Here is a 22,135-nt window from a genome sequence, read left to right as displayed (position 1 = left end):
ACGATGCCACTCCTTCTCGTGCCCAGCTGGATTTTGCTTTTCCTAACCATATGGATTTCTATGTCTTGCAGGATATGCGGGCATCGTATTTATTAGTGAGCACCAATCAATCTCTATAAGAAAATATTGTTTACAGTGATTGCAATATGACCGATGTAAGAGAGGGTTTGTTTTTCAATTCTGATACCATTCTTTAATTCATTTTAGGGTTGCCATACTTTTATTAACTTAAATTTCGTCTCAACATTCCAAAAACAGTTGTGACACTTGCGAACGAATAACAGACTGAAGAGTGTGTTATCGTACACTAAAAACTTAAATTCATGGTTGTTGGAAAAAAAAAACGTCTTGATGAGTTAAGTGTTCATATCTAAGTTACAAGGAATTGTTCGAAGCTTCAGAAAACCACTACCAAGAAAAAGACAACCACAACAACAAATGTACAGTATTCCACTAAATGATATATCTAAAGATCTAAGGCAGAGTTATTATAGGTTGGAAAAAACGTGCATTGTACAGTCGTCCCTCTTAGTGACCCGGAGAAAAAACGTTTTTTTGTTTGCTTTGTTGCTTGGTGGAAACACTTTAAACTTCACATATATTGGAAATTATTAAATATTTTTATAACACATCAACCACTCTCTGTTTTCTATAGAGACTATTTCGCCTTCAAACCCTGTCTTATAGCTAATTAGCTCATTCGTAATTATAAACGGTGGTAAAATGTAAAGTGAATAATGTAGTGTCTGTGTGGTGTTCGTAGAAATGTGTAATCTTATGATGCCTCTTTAATTAGTTGTGTTTGCATTTTAATGTGGAAATATTGCGTTCATAGCGTAACATTTACATACTATGTAACCATAAACATGATTTATATTTTACGCTGAGCTGTTGGAGAAAAAAACGAGCTTCAATAGCTACAACGCACATATATTTGTTTCCGTGATCCAATGAACACATCCTGAGATGACGTATAGGCCTCTTTCACATGTTGTTTGTATGTTACAACGGCTAAGAAGTGCTTTAAGATTTTCCCCAAATACGCGCTTCAGCGTTGGCTATACACGTACGCGTTTTGAATAGCAATTGGCTACAAGTTGTAGTGACTTGAGATTTGCGCTTGAACTTGACCGTCGGAATTGCATGGGAAACGAGACGCGAATTTGCCCCTTGCTCCCTTCTTTTATGCTGCTCAAGTTGTTACGGCTGATGTCAATCCTTATTATCATAAAATTCAGCCCGCTTCTAATTAAAGGACAGGAACAGTTGGGAGCCAGTCTTTTTTCATGAGACAGAGACCGATCTAGCAGCTCTCTCTCACAGGACCCGAATAAGGCATGTTACTCGGTAAGTAGTAAAACGTCGATAGCTTTTTGAGGAAAGTGTTCTTCGACAGTTACAGGGATTTGACGCACTCACTTAACTTTCACATACAGCTCTGGAATAGCGTCCGAGGAAAAAAAATGTCTTTTATACCAAATGCCATGACTTTGAGGGACTAGTTCGGATAGCAACAATTGTGAACACTGGAAGCATTATGATCACTTTTCATTAGACGTGCGCTTACACCTCCCTACAACTCTGTTGAGGGTTTACGGACGCTTTGTTTCTGTGCTGTAATTGCACTATTCACATCACGAAAGCGTCCACTAGGCTATAATTTTTTTGTTAGAGCAGAATAAGGTTCATCGGTCCATAGAAAGTAAACTGTGTCAAATGGATGTGTTGTGCTGATTTTATAACAAGGATTCATTCGTTTATGTCTTATTGAGGCATATTTTAATATTAGTCATGTTATTTCCTGTTAATACATTTAAAGGTTTTTTTTTCATAATTAGGTAAAATATATAACTGAAGAACGGACTGACTTTACAATCGTAGTTTTAATGCCAAGTGACAGGATGTCAGATTGACTGAAATCTCCAGTCATAAATATTTAGTCACAGTGTTTTAGAATGTCAGTCCCTTTGGTCTCACAGTGAATGCTAGAAGTTAGTTTGCAGACATGCGAAGCTGCATACAATGGACACATGATGCATAAAAATATATGGGGTTTCTCTGTAATCATATGAGACAGATGATTTTTTGTGAAGTAAATGTGTAACTGTAATTGGTTTACTTTGTGTAATGATAGTAAACGTTTTAAAGTGTATTACACTGTAGAAAAGAAATTAAAACCTTGTACTTCAATTAGAAGTTAAAAAAAATTAAAAAATGTATTTCTTACAGAAAATTATTTGTTTCTCAGACGAGTCATCTTCTCCAGCATGTTTAGAGTCAATGTGTGTGTGTGTGTGTGTGTGTGTGCGTGCATGCGTGGGTTTGTGTGTATGCAGATAAAAACTTTATTAGTTTGTTGAAACAGCTTATTGGTCATTTGTGTAAAAGAGTAAAGTGATATCCCTCACAGTGTAGTGATTTTTGGAAAATTTGACAAATACACTTCTATAACCACTGTGCCTTTGATGTGTACTTGAATATCATGTTAATATGATATTGTACAGGCTATGTTTGTAATTCCCTGCATCAGTTGTCATAGGCAATGACTGGTGTTTGTATAAGATGGCAGATGCTGGTGTCACATTGGCATTGAGGGCGTGGGCCATGAGTTAGCTATTGCTCAGAATCAGGTCTGCAAAATTCGTTAAAGAATGGTCCTCTCACAGTTATACCAGCAAGTGAATTATTGTTGAGCATCCAAGACAGAAATACTTTGACCACTTCATCAAGTTACTTGCTTATTTGTTTAGTCAAGCTGAATTGCTACCATGCACATCTGATCATATTGTACCAAAATATCTCTTACCTGGAATTTTATCTTAAAAACCTAATGGGATATAATTTTGCTTTTACTTAGTGACCAGCCTTTGGGTGTTTTCGAGGACAATAGTCCTCATCTGACAGTGCGCGTGAAAAGGCAGGGAAAATGTCATGTTTACGAGCATACAGCTTGTGAGAATTGTGAGAGCGATGATCCAGAGCATGATACAACAATACACATGCCCAGAAGTAGTTCTTATGGTACCCTAAATGTAGGCACGTAAGTCCTAACTGTTACTAGGCCTTATCCACATTGAATTGTCTGGTATTGCCTTGTGTTACGGAGTGTTGTTAGAGGCTTATTAAAGTTAGCTTTTGGGTTCTTTACTATCAAAGGAGTTATTCCTTGTGCCACAAGTCCTGTGTTAAGTGAAGTGGACCTAGAGGGATGGATTCAGTCCTCAAATATTTACTCTCTCTGTGACTTAATGTGTGACCCTGCGGTCATAATGTCAAGTGAATCCCTTTGAAGTAGGGATACTGCAATTCCCTCCAGTGAGACCTTGATTACATCTACTGATACCCACTGTGGGTCATGGCCAATAACCAGGGTATATTTGCACAATGCTCTGTTTTATGTATATTGTCATGACTGTATAGAGATTTATCATTTGAAAACAGAGCATGGTAAATTAATTTTTGGAATTTTTAAGACAGCAACCCCCCCTTGTGTTGTGTTTAACTTTTCAACGTTCATTTAAGCAAATTACATCCCACCTCTTACACATGTTTGTGATATGTGCTGTGATGGCTGACAGGGTCAATAAGGAAGAAAGAAACAGACTTGATTTAGTTAATTTAGTTAGTTTAGATTGAAAGTTAAGGACAAAGAACTGAAAACTAAACGAAACTGTTCTTAATATAAGTCATGACGTAATATATGCTTTAAATTGTTGACATGCTGTTGAGGGGTTTCTGTGCTCATGCTCTTCTATTAGGCAGCTTCAGTTATTTTGATTATTGTTCTTGTTGTTATATTACTCTTGATATTACTCTTGTTCCTCACTCTGTGAATATTTTGAACCCCAATAACAGATATCTGTCTTGTCTGTACCCAGGAAGGAAAGTGCAAAATTGATGCTTCCCTGTTCTAGAAACTGCCGCTGATAAAAGATATTGATTCAGTTTTGGTAAACGACCAGACTCCTTGAAACTATCTTAAGGATGCTGAGTGTCTTTTTGGGGAAACTTCTTGGGTAGCGTGGTCCCAAAAATGGCTTCATCAGTTTTTCTTTTGTCTCTGTTGGGAATGTAATGATTTGCTATTTTTTCCACCAAGCACATATTTGCCCTGTGTGCTTATTATATAAGAGAAACATTTCACCACAGTGCTCATGGATCAGTTAAAAAGGTTTGGAACTGTAGAAATGTGAGCTCTAATGTGCTCGGATCAGTTTGCAGCATTTTGTAGTGCATTATTCCTCGAAATAATTACAGAAAGTTCAACATCAGATTTCTCCTCTCCACTGTGCCGTTCATAACAGCCTATAAGCTGTACTCTCCTGGCTAACAGAACAGCCAAAGCTGTCGTTTTTCACTTTTCCTTTAGAAAGCATCTTGGATGTCTGCAGCAGAAATTATAGTGATACCCATTACAGTGGAAGGAGGTCAGAAATGATGGCACCTGACAGATATTCATGTATGAAATGGCAGCGTGAATAATCCATCGATACAGCTGCACACATGGAGACTCACCCCATGGAAGTTCTCAGGCTTCAGTGTGTGGGAGTACTTACCGTTTCTCTACATATCAACAGTAGTGGTATTAACATGTGGCATTTCAGTCATTTTCTGTAATAGCGTTACTATTTAGTGTAATTTTCAGTAGCTTAGATTTAAGGATGAATGTTGTTACTAGGCCATACCCCTCTAATTCATTTGAATGAAGTTTAGGCTCAGTCATGCTTTGTACTAGACATATTCATATTCCACCATCTTGCATTAGAAAAATAATCTGTTCATTCATTAATTCATTCATTTTGTTCATTCATTCCATTATTACTTACAGATCAATCTCTGCTGAAAAGTTTTTTTTTTTCTGTTTGGTCAGTGTTTTCCTGCACATGATAAAAGGGAAAATCCTGAGTATATTTTACATACTGTACTTTACATATTTTACATATCTAAAATAAGATGTTTAAACATGCTCATTTCATGAGTGCATCAAGACTATTCAGCATCTTAATGGGGTTTCCCAGCATAGGTATGTGATCATGAATGCCCATAGATTTTACACACTGAGTTGACTAATATATTTGTCTCAAGAGGGTAAACTGGGGCAAACTGTATTAAAATGAACACATAGAGTACATCTTCATGTGTAACTGGCTGTTAATATAGTATAAAATGTTCTTACAACAGCGCTGCCCCAGAAACCTGGATTGTCTGGACCGGTATCATTTTATTGGTGTAAGGGTGTTGTTCATACTGTATTCTGTTCGGTTGTGACATATTTCACATGTAACATTTAAGCCACTTTTACCTCAGGTCTATAGGTTTTTGGACTTGCATTATCAGCTTATCATTATACTCAATTACTTGCTGCAGTTCAAAAATGCAAAGGTTCCACTTCAGGATGACTGTTGTAACACAAACTAATTGTATCAATCATTGATCGACTGAAATGAAACTGAAATGTACTTATTCTTACTAATTCAGGTCAAAGTGACAAAAAAATCACAATCTTTTATTCTTAATATATCGTATATAGAATAAAATATTACATATTTCTTACATATTTGTGATGTGAAAATACATGTTTATATTTAGTTCATATCAGCAAAAATATGAAGGAGCATTGAACATTGAACTGTAAGGATAAAATATGGGAGGCTAAGGCAAACGTACAATCAGAGGTGTAGAGATGTAGTTCTGTTTAAAAGTGCCATTAACCCCCATTCAATATTATTTTGTAATAGGCCAGCATTAACCTCTTGAATATGCTTAGCCACAGTATTTAAAAATGTGGGCTGTACATTGAATGAGTGTTTTTCCTTTTGATCTTGTTGCCTCATTTTATAATAATATTTTACATAATAAATATAATATATATGTTTCTATATAAGAAATGATGAATGCACAGACACATCAAATTATGAGTTAGTTTCACACTGAAATTATTGGAAAAAATTCCGTGTAAGAACGTAAAGTAAATTTGTTACTGACAGTTCAGATTGCTCCACTGGCATTTACGGTAATGCTAAGTGCAATGGTTAATCCTGCTAAAATTTAAATATTAAGGTATTTAGATAGGAAGTACTCAACAGCCACGCGATATGTAAAGGCATGCTTTGATCACTCTATATATCCTCTGAATCCCACTTTACATTTTGATATGTTGAGGAAACATGCATGAAAACGTCAGTATTAATACAGCAAAACTGGATATGCATATACCACTCCATCCACCACCTCTTAGCATTCAGAATCCAGCGCGCACACACACACACACACTACATTCACTTTGTTTTTCGTATTGTTCTGAGGCATTGAATTGTTGATCTTTGGTTCCTGCATATTCTAGTTTTCATGGTAAATTTGTTACCATTTATGCCCAAGTCACATCATTTGGAATGTTGGTTTATGTATGTTTGCGTTTGCGTAGGAAGAATGTATGTAAACAAGGGGCGGAAAGAATGACTGTTTGACGAGTTCTTCCTTTCTATTACTTACACATCCTTTATTTCGTGAAAAGGGATTGTCTCTGCGGCCTATGTAGCAATGACAAATAACGACTAATATTAGTTTTTTTCATGTCAACCGAAGAAAAGAGAGACATTCAGGCTGGACACGTGGGCTGGATTCGTGGAGGCTAAACTTCACCAATACATAATTAAAGTTTAAAAAATAATAGGAAATAGTTAGCTCAACCAATATGTTGCTGTCGGGAATTGCATTTCCATTTTAGTACTAACGCACGAACATGAGAGGGATATTTTCAAAACTCTGTTTTTATATGTAAATTTGAAAGGACGCTGTCCCCTCTGATGTCCAAATGGAAATAAATGTCCATTTTTAAGTACAGATAACGATAATGAACAAACAGAACAAACCAAATTTAAGGTTAGGAAGTGTGGTGTTCCTTACAGTTTACACGATCATTCAATAAATACATTATTCCATTCTAGGGTCTACATTACATTTCAGTGAAGGAAGATTTGAATACTGTAACGTAACCAAACCAATATTTGAAAGGTACTCGCTACATGCGTTATAGCACCAGGAAATACTAGTCACTACAAGAAAAACAATTTTAAATGCGTTCATCCAGTGTTGTGACATGATAATGAAGTCACAGCAGCTCTATATCATGCGGAAAAACATTGACAATCAAAAGCCACGTGCTCATTTTATTGACGTAAACCGCAATTACACAATTTGGGTCAGACTGCCACAGAATACCTCTTCTGTTACTATAACGTAATGGTATTTTCCCAACCACTGTATCATGGTCATAAACTTTGACTCACACATAAGCACAAGAGTTACTTCTTCTATGGAAACATTCTTTAATTGATATTGGCCATTCCTTTTTTGAAGAAAAAATGGAAAGACGTACGTAGAAGTAAATAAAAGTAACGACATTTAATTGCAAGTGACGGGTAAGGGTAAATGCTGATTGCAAAAATATATATGATGCGAAAAAAGCAAAACAGCGAATTTATACATTCCTGTGATGCGTCATGGATTTTATTTATTTCAAGTACGCCTTAAAATAAATAAAAAAGAGAAAACCATAGTGGCCTCAGAAAAAAAGTATTTCGTGAGCGCTTAATAAATTCACAATTCGTAGGATATGGTGCTGGTTAGGTTGACTTACTCTGCTTGTTATGATTTTGTGTTATTTATTCTTTTACAGGGCACAGAAGAAACACTAATGACATGTTCAGTTTTAGAATTGATGATACACTGCAAGTACACTTCACGTTTCGAGTATGGATTCAATTGCCATATTCATAGAAAATTTGTTTCCAGGCCATCATGATAAACTGTGGCATGAACTGTGTATTTTGTCAATATCTTAAATTGAAATAGTCTGCATCAGTGCTAGAAATTAGAAAAACTCAGGAAACGACGCTAAGAAAAATCCATGTAAATCTAATTTGTATCTAATTTATGGGAGTTTTGGCAATCCCTAGAAATCTGCCATGAGGGGAAATCAAGAGCCCTTTTCAATCAGGATAAAATACTAACTCACCATTTAGAATTACCAGTCTCACTCCTCCTCTCTGACATACTCCATGCACAACACTTTAAGTTGATTAATTTCCAAATCTTAAAACATGTTGTGTTGTTCCAATGCACGCAAACACGTGGTTTGATTACTCAGTAGTAATAGCCTACCTATAATAGGTACGACAGTAATACCTAGAGGAAATTCAGATACTCTTCTTCTACTTTTTCTTCTTCTTCGTAATAATAATAATAATAATAATAACAATAATAATAATCGTTCTTATTATTACAATCTGTAGTTTGCCCAGATGGTCTGTGAATTGGCTAAAGCATTAGTGTAAATAGTGTATTTTTTTAATTTTCGAAAATATTTCTAAAAAATGTTCTTATTCTTATTCCCATTCTTAGCCTTAGTCGTAGTCTTAGAAACAGACGTAGTGTCATAGTCAGGTAGGGTTACAGTGGTCGTAATAACAAACGTAGTAATAGTGATAGTGCCTGTCGTAGTGGTAGTTTCACCTTATTTATTGAAGTCTCTGAACTTCTGAATTTGACGTCAACAAGTTAATCATATGAATCTGACGTTAAGGGAACATTTCCCCCTGTACCAACACTGAACGCATGGTGTGATGTAAAATCAGAGTACTGTCAGATTTGGATTCCACTGTGTTGCACACGTAGCCTACACTGTTACTTATTTCCAATGAGTGTCGCTGTTTCTGTACTGTAAAAGGGTCACTGTAGAAGCCTTCTGCCTCAGTTATAGCATGAACACGTAGCGTGGTCCATCATTGGAAGCAAAGAGAGCGAATAGTGTATGTTTCACATGCCATAGTATTAAGAATAATAATATACTCGCGAAGTTTAAGCAATGAAAACACTGAATTGTGTCACGAATTCAGAAGCAGAAAGAAAAGGAAAACGGTCTAAACGTTACAGATAAATGTTACACATAAATAAACGTTACACATAAATGTGTGTATGTAATGTATGTATCATTAGCATGTGAACACTCCTTCTGATGCGTTCAGTTCTACATTTCATTTGCTGAAACGGGCCACTGGCCATTCTTCTTGTCTTTATTCCAGATGTTTCTCCTCGTATTGGAACTTTTCAGAGTTCCAATGTGATTTTATTTGTATACGTTTACGCGGAACTGCTGACCACGTCTTATTATGAGAAGAACAGGTAGCAATTACAAAACTCCTTGGTGTATGTCTTGTGCAGTATCATAATAAATGCACAAGCCTTATTCATAAGTTTTTTTTCTCATGGCCTATCTCCTGATTGCTCTTCTTTTGCGTTTCTATATACATGATACAACAATAACAAATTGAAATGTTTTTCTTTATTTACTGAGCCATGTGATTTAGGCAGCGACTGAGGTAAGCGAAAAGGTAAAAATCACTCAAATACGCTATGCACACAAATGACAGTCCTCAGAGCGGGAAAGCAGAAGCAGGCCCTTCATTTCATTACCATACTGAATTCATCAGAGTAATTTTTTCCCTTCTTGTTTTAGGCATATTATGTAACAGAAGATGGTAACTCTGCCTTAAATTCCTTGACTGGCAGTTAAGGCCAGAACCTTGACCGATTTGATTTAGGTTGAGTGTCAGCTAAGGAATATTTCTAATTTCAGTGATAATTATAAAACCAAGTGGTTAGAATAACCATTATTCCATTATACAACAAGAAAAAGCATTAGTCCTATCACCTTATTTACAGGACAGATATGGTGGTAGCCTACATCGAATTGTAATGTAGGCATTGACCAAGCATCAGGTTGGGATGAGTGAATAGATAGTTCCTCTGGTTGGTTGTGATTCCCACAGGCATAAACTACCGGAATTTTCATGATGTTGGTTATTATCAAGGCGTTATTCGTGATGAATAATTTTATTACTTTTTGTAATATACTGCTCTGTTTACAAAGTGAATAGTATTCTTTTAAACTTCGCCTGTCCAGTGGGAGACACATACATTTGAAACACATTTGGTAGCCGATAATTACCTGAAATACTAAAATTAACTATCAACATTTGTTGAGCATCAAATTCAGTCTCGCCTTGAATGTAAACACGAATGAGATGTAACAAGGCGTTTAGAATTCTTCCTTAGAAAACGGTTAAACTGAAATTAGTGTTGAATGGTTGGATATTATATAAGTTTATTACGTTAATTTCATTACGGAATTTACAGAGTAACGAATAGTTAGGTGCTCTTATGTTGAGATTTTGGATTTGAATGTAATGCTCCGAAATATTACATACTACTGTTGTGTATGCCATAAAGTCATTACATAATAACGAAATTAATTTCTTATGAGGTACAACAAAAAATGTATGACCACAACACAGAATGCTTTTTCTGTGAGGTTTACGTGTCTATCACCCCTAATTAATCTAAATTTTAAGTGAGACGCATATATTAACGTACACATGCATTTAATTTTCTTTTATTCGTAATAATTTAGTTAGATTTATTATCATTCTTGTTATTTTTATTATTATTGTTATTATTACTACTACTGTTGTTGTTGATGATGATGTTTACCACTTGTACTTCCATTCGCTTTGGTTAGCGATGTCTGCCAAGAAATAATAATACAAAAAACTAGACTGCTTTTCTATTAGTATTTGCACAATCCTCACTAACATTATCATTGGTGTATACAACACACAGCAAAAAAACATTGAATGTTGTGCAGAATAAATACATCAACAAAACAACTCCTAAAGCGGAGAGTAATCCCACCCACTGTTCCTATGGTCAGTATGGCTATTTTATAGTTGTTTCATCGGTGCATACTATCCATTGTAATGAATGGCGAAATTGGCGTCGGTAATGTTCCGTTCTTCCTCTGCGTTGTTATTTGATTGGACAACCATTTCCCATGAGGCCGTTGTTGCAGCCGAGGTGCGTTTAACACGTGTCAATACCTGTTTTTCCGGTCCGTGTGAAATAGATGCCCTCACTGGGTTTAGCACATAAAAGGCAGCAAAACAATGAATTTTGATGAAATGTGTGTTCGTTTAAATGCCCTTGCATTCAAATGAAGGTTTCAACACTTTGTCGTTTTATACGACTATGATTCGTATGCCAGTCATAAAGGAGGCAGTAGGTTCCTGTCATATTTCGGGATACCCAGTATATACTGTAAAACACAATGCCTGGCAGTTTTATTGTTGCAGGTTAGTTATTTCAGTTGGATCGAAGACTCTCGTTCCTCAAACACATCAGTTGAACATTATGTTATGAAACAATTATTATTATACTTTTAACACGGAACACCACTGCCAAACTTTAACGGTTCTCAACAAAGTCTTTCACATATACTATTGCATAGTCTTGTGCTCTGTGCTGGGGTCTCCCTAATGCCGTTCCGCAATTGTAGTATATGCTTCTAATGCAGCAATGTATACAGCAGCACTGTCATATCGAAAAAGCACATGCATGAAGTTATTCATCCACATTTATGGTAACCTATACTCCTGATCTCTAAATTATATAGCCTAGATGTTACATTTCTTATAACTTGTATTTGCTGGTTCCTCCTAAATTGTAGGTATTACTCTGGATTACCTTTCATCATTTCCCTTAAATATCAATAATATATCATGCACGTACTTCTTGATTGTGATTAGTACTGCAACACGTTTGTACGATACACTTGTGCCCAAGATAAAACTGCCTCACATTGTGAACTAATGTACTTGTTAATGTACTTATTTCATATTTTGCGGATTAGAATATTCTTTTGTCGTTCATATGAACAGGGGATATTAAAACCTGGGCCAGAAGATATGACGATCTGCAGCCTATTTTTTGCATTGTCAGAAAAGCGTTATAGCGAGATGTGGTTCGTTTTGTCAAAATTTGTATAGGCTAACGGTTTGCATTAATAGTTATTCAGTAAATATGGAACTCTCACATGGAACTATGTGAGTGTGAGCGCGCGCTGTATGTATACTCTCCAGACCCCCCCCCCCCCCCCCCCCAAAACACATGTAAACTTAATAAGTTGTAAACTTTAAGTATAGACAACACTATTTCCGTATATAGTTATGGGGCATTGCACAAAAGGGGTTAAATCAACAAACGTAGAATGGGGGTTATTATAATACAGACTTCATTGATGAGTCGTCCAGCACAATGATGGATGATGCATACAGCATGTATTATGAAGTCGCTGAAGCTAGGTTAAAATGCATGCATTCTAGAAAATGTTTTTATAAGCATCATTGATAGTTTGCCAGAATGGCTACTTATCCTTTATTGTCTCTGAAATGTAAAGTGGCAAAGTCCCAGCTATTTTAACTTCAAATATTATTTCTAATTATGTCAGCTGTAAAAAAAAAAAAAAAAAAAAAAAAACATAGGCCAAGACCATGTTGCAGGCTAAAATAGTAACCAGCTAAGCAGTCTCAAAGAAATAACGCTCACTGCACATTATCGAACAGAAAAAGCTGAAATATGGATTATTAAAAGCAGAGAAATTAAATGTTTATATGTACGCATTGTTAAATTTTTAAACAGTAGTATAAAAGTCTTTTTACCCTACATTGTATTTGATATTATTATAGATTGTGATGTTTTAAATCACAGGCAGCGATGCTTATACGCAAACACATGCAAAGGATAACACCAGTATAGCACAGAATGTCACACGTATCTTAAACAGTACACACCTTTTTTGAATGGCTTTAAAATATGAATCAGGATAACCTATCCCGGTCCCTGACGTCAAGACGCAATCATTCACGTAGTAAAATGTGGAGAGCTTGGGCGAACACAATTTCAACATCTCCCGAGGCAACGGCGAATCATCATGCAGCACCTCCATCGTGCATTAGGACGGAACACTAGCTGGTTTAAAGCAGGTGATGAGGATGCGTGATTTAATACGAAAATAATCTCAATCAGAGCACAGGTACGCGGTGAAAATGACCGGAGACGTATCTACTTAACCTCACGCAAGGCAACGTGACCCAGAACCTATAGTTTTCCGTACCCGTCTTACATTTGCTCTTCCGAGCAGAGAAGCATCAGAACTGTTTTCCAAGCACCTTCACTTGGCTCTCGGATTCGCCTTTATTTTTATTTAACAGATGGAAGGCAATTCCTTTTCCATTTCTTTCGATTTCAGTATCCGTCTCTCTCTTCCCTCTTGCACACAGGCTTGGTCTGCGTTATTTTAAAAGGATAAGCGGCTCGATCGGTGTCGTTTCATTTTTGCTGTTGCTGTGGTTCCAAGCTTCAGAGCGCAGAGTTGACGCCAGTGATACTTTAGGCAACAAGGTGCAGATTTGGGGGAAGCTGCATATTCCGGCCCCATTTCGTCTTCTCGTCTGTGTATGATTTAGGCATGAATAATTCCTTCACAAGCCATTGGAACGGTGTCATCACGCCTGTTAAATGCCAACCGTGTACACTGAAAGGAGAAAAGTAAACGCGAAGTCCATGGGGATGAAGGGACATGTCTATGGTATATTGTGGCCAGATCTGGTGTTTTACATTATCTAAGAAAAAAGAAAAGTATACTTTAAAGTTTGGATGCCTGCAAAAGTACATCGCTATAGTCGTAATAGTCCGTACTGTGGTGTAGCCTTGTGAGCTTTGACACTTGTGCATAGGTAAATGCTTTTCTATTTTCATGTTGAGGCTTTTTAGCAAATGGGGGCTGGTTCCAAATCATTTCATGTTCGTTTTTCGTCTTTGAAGAATTAGTAGCTCTCTCTCCTTTTTTTCTCCCTCCCTCCCTCCCTCCCTCTCTCTCTCCCTCTCTCTCTCTCTCTCTCGCTCTCTCTCTCTCTCTCACCATCCTCTTTCTATGTCTCTCTCCCTATCTGTTTATATGTCTCTTGCTTTTGTCGACCAAAATGATTCAGAAAAAATACAAGGCGTAACTAAACGAAAAAAAACGTTCACGCAGAGTTGGAACAATAGATACAATTCACAATGGACAATGAATAGGGGAGCTGCACTGTTTGGGTTTCTGTACACGTTCACGACAGCCGGGCGAGTGGAGGGAACTAACAACGGACTTCAACAGATTCACTCCGAGCCTGTGAGAAAATTCTGTGTGAGGCTGGATGCTAACAGAAATCAGGGGATCGTTCTGCCTCCAAACTTTAGCTGTCACAGATCACTCAAGCACGAGTAATGGCGGTGTCTGAAATAAATAGCTCCGGATGGGATGAACTCACAATGTTGTTTTTGCTTTCTTACAAAGTGCTACGGTGAAAGAGAAGCTGGGTTTTCACCCTTAGATCGTCAGCTCCTATACTATTTCAGTCTTATCGTGAATGCTGAAGAGTATTTTGTTTGCTACGAATATTAACATGTTTAAAGTGGACCTTATTTCTGGTAGGCCTATCGTAATGGATTATCCTTAAAGGCCTTGGCATGTAAGTACCAATGCATGAGTTATTATTATTATTATTACTATTATTATTATTATTATTATCGTCGTCATTGTTGTTACCATTGTTATCGTCCAGATTGGTGATATCTCTTCATATCAAGATACCAGAAGTTTACAACTACTTGGCAAAATATATTGATAGCACTGGAGTGGCCATGCATGCTTGGAAAACTTTAAACTTTAATTGACTTTTAAATTATATTCTTAATATGTGTTCTTTGTTGCACAATAGTTAATGTCATGTTCTTGTTGCTGGTCGGCGTTGTCGTCGTTGTTGTAAGGTGAAGACAGAAATAGAGAAACACGTCTCCAGTGAATGTGTCGTTGTGCCATAGCGAAATCTTAGTTTATGTATTCTAAGTAATGATGAAGCGAACTTTGTGGCCCCATCTCTGGCGTTTAAAGCAAACAGTTGTGCGATTGTTGTAAGAGCCTGGGAAAATGTTTCGGGGTCTGGGAGGTGGAGTGTCTTGACGCCAGACCCTCTTGTTAAGAAGACTTCTGTGCGCCCAGACGTTATTGTCATGTTAATGAGCGCCAGCACGTTGTTGAACTTGATGTTGACTTCTTTCTTTGGGGCTACATTTTTCTCGGTCACTTGTTTGTGGGAAAATCTTCTCCGGAGCTACAGTGTGAAATTAATTAATCAGGCCTTTTGGAGTTGGTAACAAAAGAGCTGAGGAGATCTTGGCAACATAGAGAGGATTCTGGGTTATTTTCCGTAATATAAACTTTATTTCACCAAAGTTAAAAAGAAATAATAACAAAACATATTAGATTTAGTTTAAATCTGAAACATACCATGACAATATATCCTGAGATAAAGTTAAGCCCTATATTTTCTAAATGTGAAAATTTAAAATTCGTGTTGTTTGTTAAGTGTCCTTTACATTTTGTGGGTAGCGGTTAAATTCCTTTAGCACAGTGCGTCTTAGTCAGTAATAAGCAATGCACACAGGACTGATATTTGATAGTTGTAATTGCTAGTATAAACCTGAGTGCTCACAAGAGCCAAATATTGAAGTTAACTTAATGTATCCCAAAAGTGTGTGTGTGTGTGTGTGTGTGTGTGTGTCCCCGCCTTAATGTGAATACATGTGTGTGTGAGAGAGACAGGGGGAGCGTGCTTGTCTATTTTAGCCAAACAATCATATTGCGATAGCACCAGTTCTTTTTAAGTGGGCCGCCCAGGGCTGTGTGTGTGTGTGTGTATTGTATTGTATATGCACAGATTCTGTTTTCATTTGGAAAGTGACATGCTTAAGCGTTTTTATTCTTTATTCAGGTTCGGTTCTTTTCGATGCTATATTTAGATATTTACCAAGCAAAATACAAATTCCAGTCTATTGTCTTTCCTTTCTTTTTATTTCATTCCTTTAGTTGCTGCTAATACCTTAATATTACTTAAATATTGACGCTGACATGTATGTGCACGCAAAATTAATTCTCTTTTTTCTAAAGAAATGTATAATTTCTACAATTGATGTTCTTAATGTATCATGAGTGGTATTAACCAATTTGAACGGAAGGCGTTATGCATTAATAATTCATGGTTAGCTTAATCTGTATTTACAGTTTAAAGCATGCAGGTTTGAATTATTCCACAGAAGCTGGTCATATGATTTATCTTGATTTTATGATTGTAGTAGTAAAGCCACGATGCCGTGTGCTCTTTAGTAGCCTAATAGAGGCAATGTGTCCGTTTGTTATTGACAGTATGCATCGATGTATGTGACTTTCTCAAACATTTACACTCTCTGTAAATGCGTATGACAAAGCCGTATTGTATTTGTAACAGGAAACAATTAGCCATCGTCTGTGTCTCACACTGTTTTCCCGTCGTACTTTTTTACATTTTCGTAGAGAAAGATGATGGACAGTATTATGTGTGCGTATTTTACAGGCAACAGGTGCTGAGAGAGAAGGCCGCTCTTTTATGCGAAAGAGGTAAATATGTCAACTCAACTTTTGTGCAATAATTTCAAACCTGTATTTCAATGATTTTGATTGTGCCCCTTTAAATACTAATGCAGGCCTGCTTGGGTTGATTTTTTAATAACATGAATATCCTATATGGTCTGAATGAAAATATCGTCACCGTGTGATAGATGTAATTCAGTTAAAGGATTTGATGCAGTGGCTTTTACAGAGTTACTAGTTGTTAACTGTGGATGAGTTTCCTTTGATGACATTTGATGATCAAAATCTAGTTGAAACTTGATTTCACACGTTGCGCCTTGATTGCTACCAGCTGCTTTCTTCGCTTAGGCCATGGATTAGAGCGCCTGTCTTATGTAAAAATTACACATAGGCTGCACTGAATTACTCTTACCACGCATAGCAAACACCACTCATTGCGTTCCCTTCCAAATCGACATGCTACAAAAGATGTGCTTATAAAATTCAGCATTTTAGGTGCCGTACCTTGTTCTCATGCTGATTTCTGATTTGTTCAATTTATATCGTAACTGAATGCTGTACGCATCGTCTGAACGTCTCTCGTGCTTGGCTATGTGGGCCGCATTGTTTAAAGTACAGTAGATGGGGCAGAGTGTCAGGCATGTATATCCTGGAAATGCCATTCACATTTCTTTATACGATTTCATTGGATTAATTTGAACAACATTATAGCCTGTTTAAAACAGTGTTCTTCAGGTCTTTCTCGGGGTCACCCACAATATGAACGATGATTCATATACTAATATTAAAACGTTATTCAGCTTTGATGAAAACAAGAAAATACAATAGCAAGCTCTGTGCAGTGAATATAAATATACATGTAGTAATTATATAATTTATGTAAACTGTGCTTAAGTCAAAATATGGCCTTTTGGTTCCGGTTGTTTTACTTCATGGTCCCTGCAATCCCAAAGCAACGTGTTTCCTTACAGTATGTAAAGGTGAGTTTAGTATATGGAAAGGTGTTCCTGTATGATAAAACGCTCCATTTTGAAAGATCAGATCTTGGCTATTGCATTTAATTTCACCTTCTTCCTGCCTTTTTTTTTTTTTACCAACGTGCTCTCCTCACTGGAGCAATTCAACCAATCGCTACAACACCAAAAGACCCCTCCTCTGATTTTCTCTCTCTCCCTCTTCCCCTCCCTCTCCCTCTCTGCCTCTCTCTTGCTATCAGTGTCATTTTGAGACACTTAAGCTCTCAATATGGTTTCAATTCTCCAATTGATGGATTTGATTTCGTATTATTCGCTAATTAAAGAACAGCTGATTGAACAAATTCCTGTCAGTCGGATGTACTATTTATATTGAATGACACAGTGTGACATATAAATTATATTTACCACTATGTAATAAGTGTTCAATAACAACGATCGGTTTGTGCTATAAAACTTTTCATATAAGTTATTTAATTACAAGTTTTTATTTCCTTAAAGGATATAGAGGCACTCTGTTATCACAAAAGAAATGTTCCAGTCTCAGTCTGTGTGTTATCACTGAATCACTGACTTAGATATATGAGAGGAGTTGCGATAATGCACTACATTCATACTTTCGATGTAACTGGACTCGCTATCAGCAACAGTATCACCTATATGAAAAGATTGTAATTGTATCAAAATAAAGGACCAGATCAAACTAAGACCAGGTTTATTTCAGCACCAAGGACAGAACCTCACGCGCCTTTTAGCCCTCATTTGTTCTGTAACATCTTAAATGTGCGTCAGCAAGAGTTAAGAACATCATCATCAGCCTTCGGCCGCAGCCGAGAACATGTCCATTGGCATTGTTGGAGAAACCACGTATCGCGTTCGAAAATCTGACAATAGTTTAATCTTGTAAAATTCCACCATAGGTAACGGAGTTATCGATAATCCCTGTCAAATCACCACGAAAAGTCGTTTCATGTTCAAGGGACTGTAAAAATGTAGCATCTCGATATCAGTAACACCACAGCAATGTAACATATTTAAAGAAATGCAATTAATAAGACATGCAAAGCGGCCATTCGCTACTGTTTGAATAATAGGGTGATTGAAATAACTGGAAAGGCACTAAAATGACACGTTCAGAATGTAAGTATAAAATATATGACCTTTATACACACAATACATATTACTGTCGTGACGTGCAGTGAATATTTACATTAATTTGGACCATATACACATTTGCATGCATGCAAGCACAGACTGGTCCAGCTCGTACTGAATGTAGGTCTATGACCCGTTTATAAAAACCCTTTTACGGTTCATATTTGACCCAAGATTAAGGGAAAAGAATGACTGTAAATGAAGCCACACACACACACACACACACACACACACACACACACACACACACACACACACACACAGACACACACACACCAAATTTATAATCGCATTCGATTCCTTTTTAGGACATCTAAGATGCCTAAAAATCTTGGATGCCCCCTATTCCCATAACGGAAAGCGGCAAGGTGTATGTTGACTGCCAGATGCAGATCATTCTTGCCAGTTTCCAGTTGGAAGATTATAAAGACATTACATTCAGTTGTAGAACTGGGGATTTCCTATTAACGGAAAGACAGAGATACCCTAAGTGTTTAAAATGGTCTGTTCTGGACCGTATTGTCATACCTGGCATATTGGTGTCCTTTAAGAGTAAACTGGATATGCCATTTGAATCGCCATGTAGACCTTATTCATGAAGTTCTTATACAGTTCAGTTTTAAGACAACACATATATAATCGCCAACTGAATTCTCGTATCAAATGGTGCAATAAGGCTGCCCGTTTTCACGACAACGTACATTGGCATTAGAATATATGGTAGTGATCATGAATTAATTTGTTATATTATATCTCATCCTTAATGTTTGTAGTTACTACAGCTTTACGGTTGTCGTGAATATACACGATATAGTTCTATTGATACAATCATAAAGGGTTATCAGCACCATGGCCAGGGCACACTGTCTACCTGCATCTTTAAACTTCGTAATAGGGAGGTCTGGAATCGGATTGATGATGACAGTATTACCTTTTGTTTTACTCACCAGCACCATTTCTTTTTCCAATTCGAACTACAGTGCATTGTTCGTGGCAGAATGTTGAATCTTATTTCGTGTAATCAACTGTGTGCTCAATAAATACTTCTTTATAAATCTTTGGATGTACGTGCGCTTCAGAAGTCCATTTTCCAAGTATTCCTTACGCCGTTGTGTGTATCCTCGGAGTGCATCTCCTGACTGTCTATCCGTGATCTTTGTTTAAAAAATAATTGCACAGAATTTGCATAGACCGTCGAATCCCTCACAAGACCGAGCACACCCCTGGCATCGCCATGTCTTAAACTTCGAGGGTAATTCGATTGGCGTGATTGGTTGGCAGAGCGTGTGCCAGTTAATCTGTGGCTAAGTGCGAGGGCACATTCTAATTGATGGAGTGAGTATTAGGCTTTTAACAGAGTCAAAGTCAGACAGAACAATCTGGGCAGAGGAGAACGGCTGTTGGACACCATCCCAGCTTGAATATCAGAAACAGGGGTCAAGGGAAATGTACAGTGGTCAAATATCCTTGGACGCTTAAAGAAACGGTTGCCTTTGTGGGACAGAAAAATCCAGCATGCCATTTGACGAGGAGGGAAATCGCTGCAAAAACATTACATAACATTGCTTATCATGTTTAACAAAAAAGATCCATATAAGGATTAAATAAGATGCATGATTTGTGTAAAAAGCGATGATTGAACTTAGGATTGTATTGCAAATATATGCACCATTTACTGTTATTATTTTTTGGATTTCACAAATAATTACAGTAGATTGTAAAATGATAATGAAACAGAAAACATCACTGTTTACAACGAAAATGTAAGTGAAATTGACTGAGTTTTAGTGGTTAATGTGATTTTACTTTCCACTGATGGAAAATAAGAAACGTAAATGAACACGAAAATGCTATTATTAGTCTTTATTAAATGTATTGTGTTTTTATGCCCTGTCACATATATATGGATACGTCTATTACGGCTACTACTACTACTACTACTAATAACAATACAGGTTTCTTTTTACTTTTATCTGAAAACATCTTCAGTTAAATCTGTCATCACAACTTCATTACGTGAAGTAAACTACTCATGCTAATTCAGATACAGTCCCTGTGTAATTAAAAAAAACACAAACATAGATGGATTTGCTTATTTAGACAGTATACCTTCATGGCTGTCAGGTAGATAGGAATATAAATCATAATGCTTTTTACTTGACTTACAACAGTAATCGTGTATTTCGTATTTCTCCAGCTGCTATATTTTTCATGCTTATTTTTCAGTCGTACATATCAATTATACAGAAAAAACGTACATTCATACATTCAAAAATTCTTTCGTACAAAATGCATTCGTATTTGGTAGAAAATAGGCCCATTTCACACCCTGTAAAATACGACTACATCTTAATGTGTGTAGGCTGTTTTGCTCCCATTTATGAACACAGAATTTGTTATTTATTTAATTTATAATTGTATTAAAATGAAACCAGAACTATCTAACATTGTTTCAAGTAGATAATTATATCAAAATATATATTTTTAAATATTCTGTTGGGATCTACAGACTCATAAAGTAATTTGATGAACGTTATTTTTATTTAAATCTACATGTACTATACAGAACAAGGTCACTGTATTTATTCCCATAAATTAGTTTTATCAAAAGCACTTGCAATGTATGCATGGCAGCTAACAATACGTGATAAACTCATCTTCGGAAATCGACACCTTTTAAGGTGTGCAGTTCTTGGAAGGACAGTGAATAATGAATGAATTGCGTTCATGGAACATAATGACCAATGTGGAAAGTAATATACAGTTGCTGTTGGTTGAAGAATCACAGAATATGCCAGCATTTTTGGAATGGGTTTGTACGGATGTGAAGTCAAAGAAACATGCCGCTTAATAGTCACTAGGCCGAGTCTCTCCTTCAGGGCTACAGCCACCATTTTTTCAAATTGATATGTCACTGAAAATACTACGCTGTTTGGAAACAATGTGGGCTATGTTCTCCCGAATGTATTGTTTTGTTAAATTACACATGGGCAATAATTACCTCTTTGATTTACTTACACGCTATTTTCATAATATGTAATGCAAGGATACTGACTAACATTCTTTGAATTGTTTTATATGAACCACAATCTCTTGTATTTAATGTGATTACTGAAAGCTACAGAACAATATACTGCGTTTCTACTGTCTAGAATTCTCTGTGATCTTAGCCGGGAAATATTTGTTATACCTTGGACTGTACCTGCATGCTTAACCGCTTAGGCTGACTTTGGTTTTGGTTTTTGGTTTACATATCGAGGGTGACTAAATTGCAACTCCTGAGTTTGCAGCTGGCACTTAAAAAGTGAAACAGACATGGTAGAACATGAATAATTATATATTAAAGAAGAAAAGCCTGTGGAAGGTGCGGTGTTTAACACCTCTCCCCTTGAAATGGTGCATTCCATTGTTTGGCAGCCTTTTTACATCATGCATGTGGGAGATTCCATTTTTGAATGTCACATGGGTGGTGCTCCAACAATAAATATTGTATTGTTTACAGTATAATCATCTGTTCTTTATAAAATGCCCATTCTGCCTTTTGTTGTTATTGTTGTTGTTGTGTGTGTGTGTGTGTGTGTATGTGTGTGTGTGCATGCACGCTGGCGTATGTGTGTGTGTGTGTGTGTGTGTGTGTGTTTGTTTGTATTTGTATTTCAATACC

General features: G+C 36.6%; 1 long non-coding RNA gene across 2 annotated transcripts in view; it reads left to right on the top strand.

The window, feature by feature from the left end:
• Positions 1-1,034: 1,034 nt before the first annotated feature.
• The window catches only part of LOC118772514, a 61,808-nt gene continuing 40,707 nt past the window's right edge, over positions 1,035-22,135 (top strand). Inside the window, exon 1 of one of the 2 annotated variants that reach the window (XR_005004704.1) lies at positions 1,035-1,347. This is a non-coding gene — a long non-coding RNA (uncharacterized LOC118772514). Of the gene's footprint in view, positions 1,348-13,811; positions 14,406-22,135 lie in introns of those variants that run through there. The other variant, XR_005004705.1, reaches the window with a different exon arrangement.

This window comes from Megalops cyprinoides, chromosome 2, assembly GCF_013368585.1.
Source record: "Megalops cyprinoides isolate fMegCyp1 chromosome 2, fMegCyp1.pri, whole genome shotgun sequence".
NCBI classification, from domain to species: domain Eukaryota; kingdom Metazoa; phylum Chordata; class Actinopteri; order Elopiformes; family Megalopidae; genus Megalops; species Megalops cyprinoides.
Note: the sequence above shows the minus strand (reverse complement) of the source record. Positions and strands in the feature narration are given on the sequence as shown.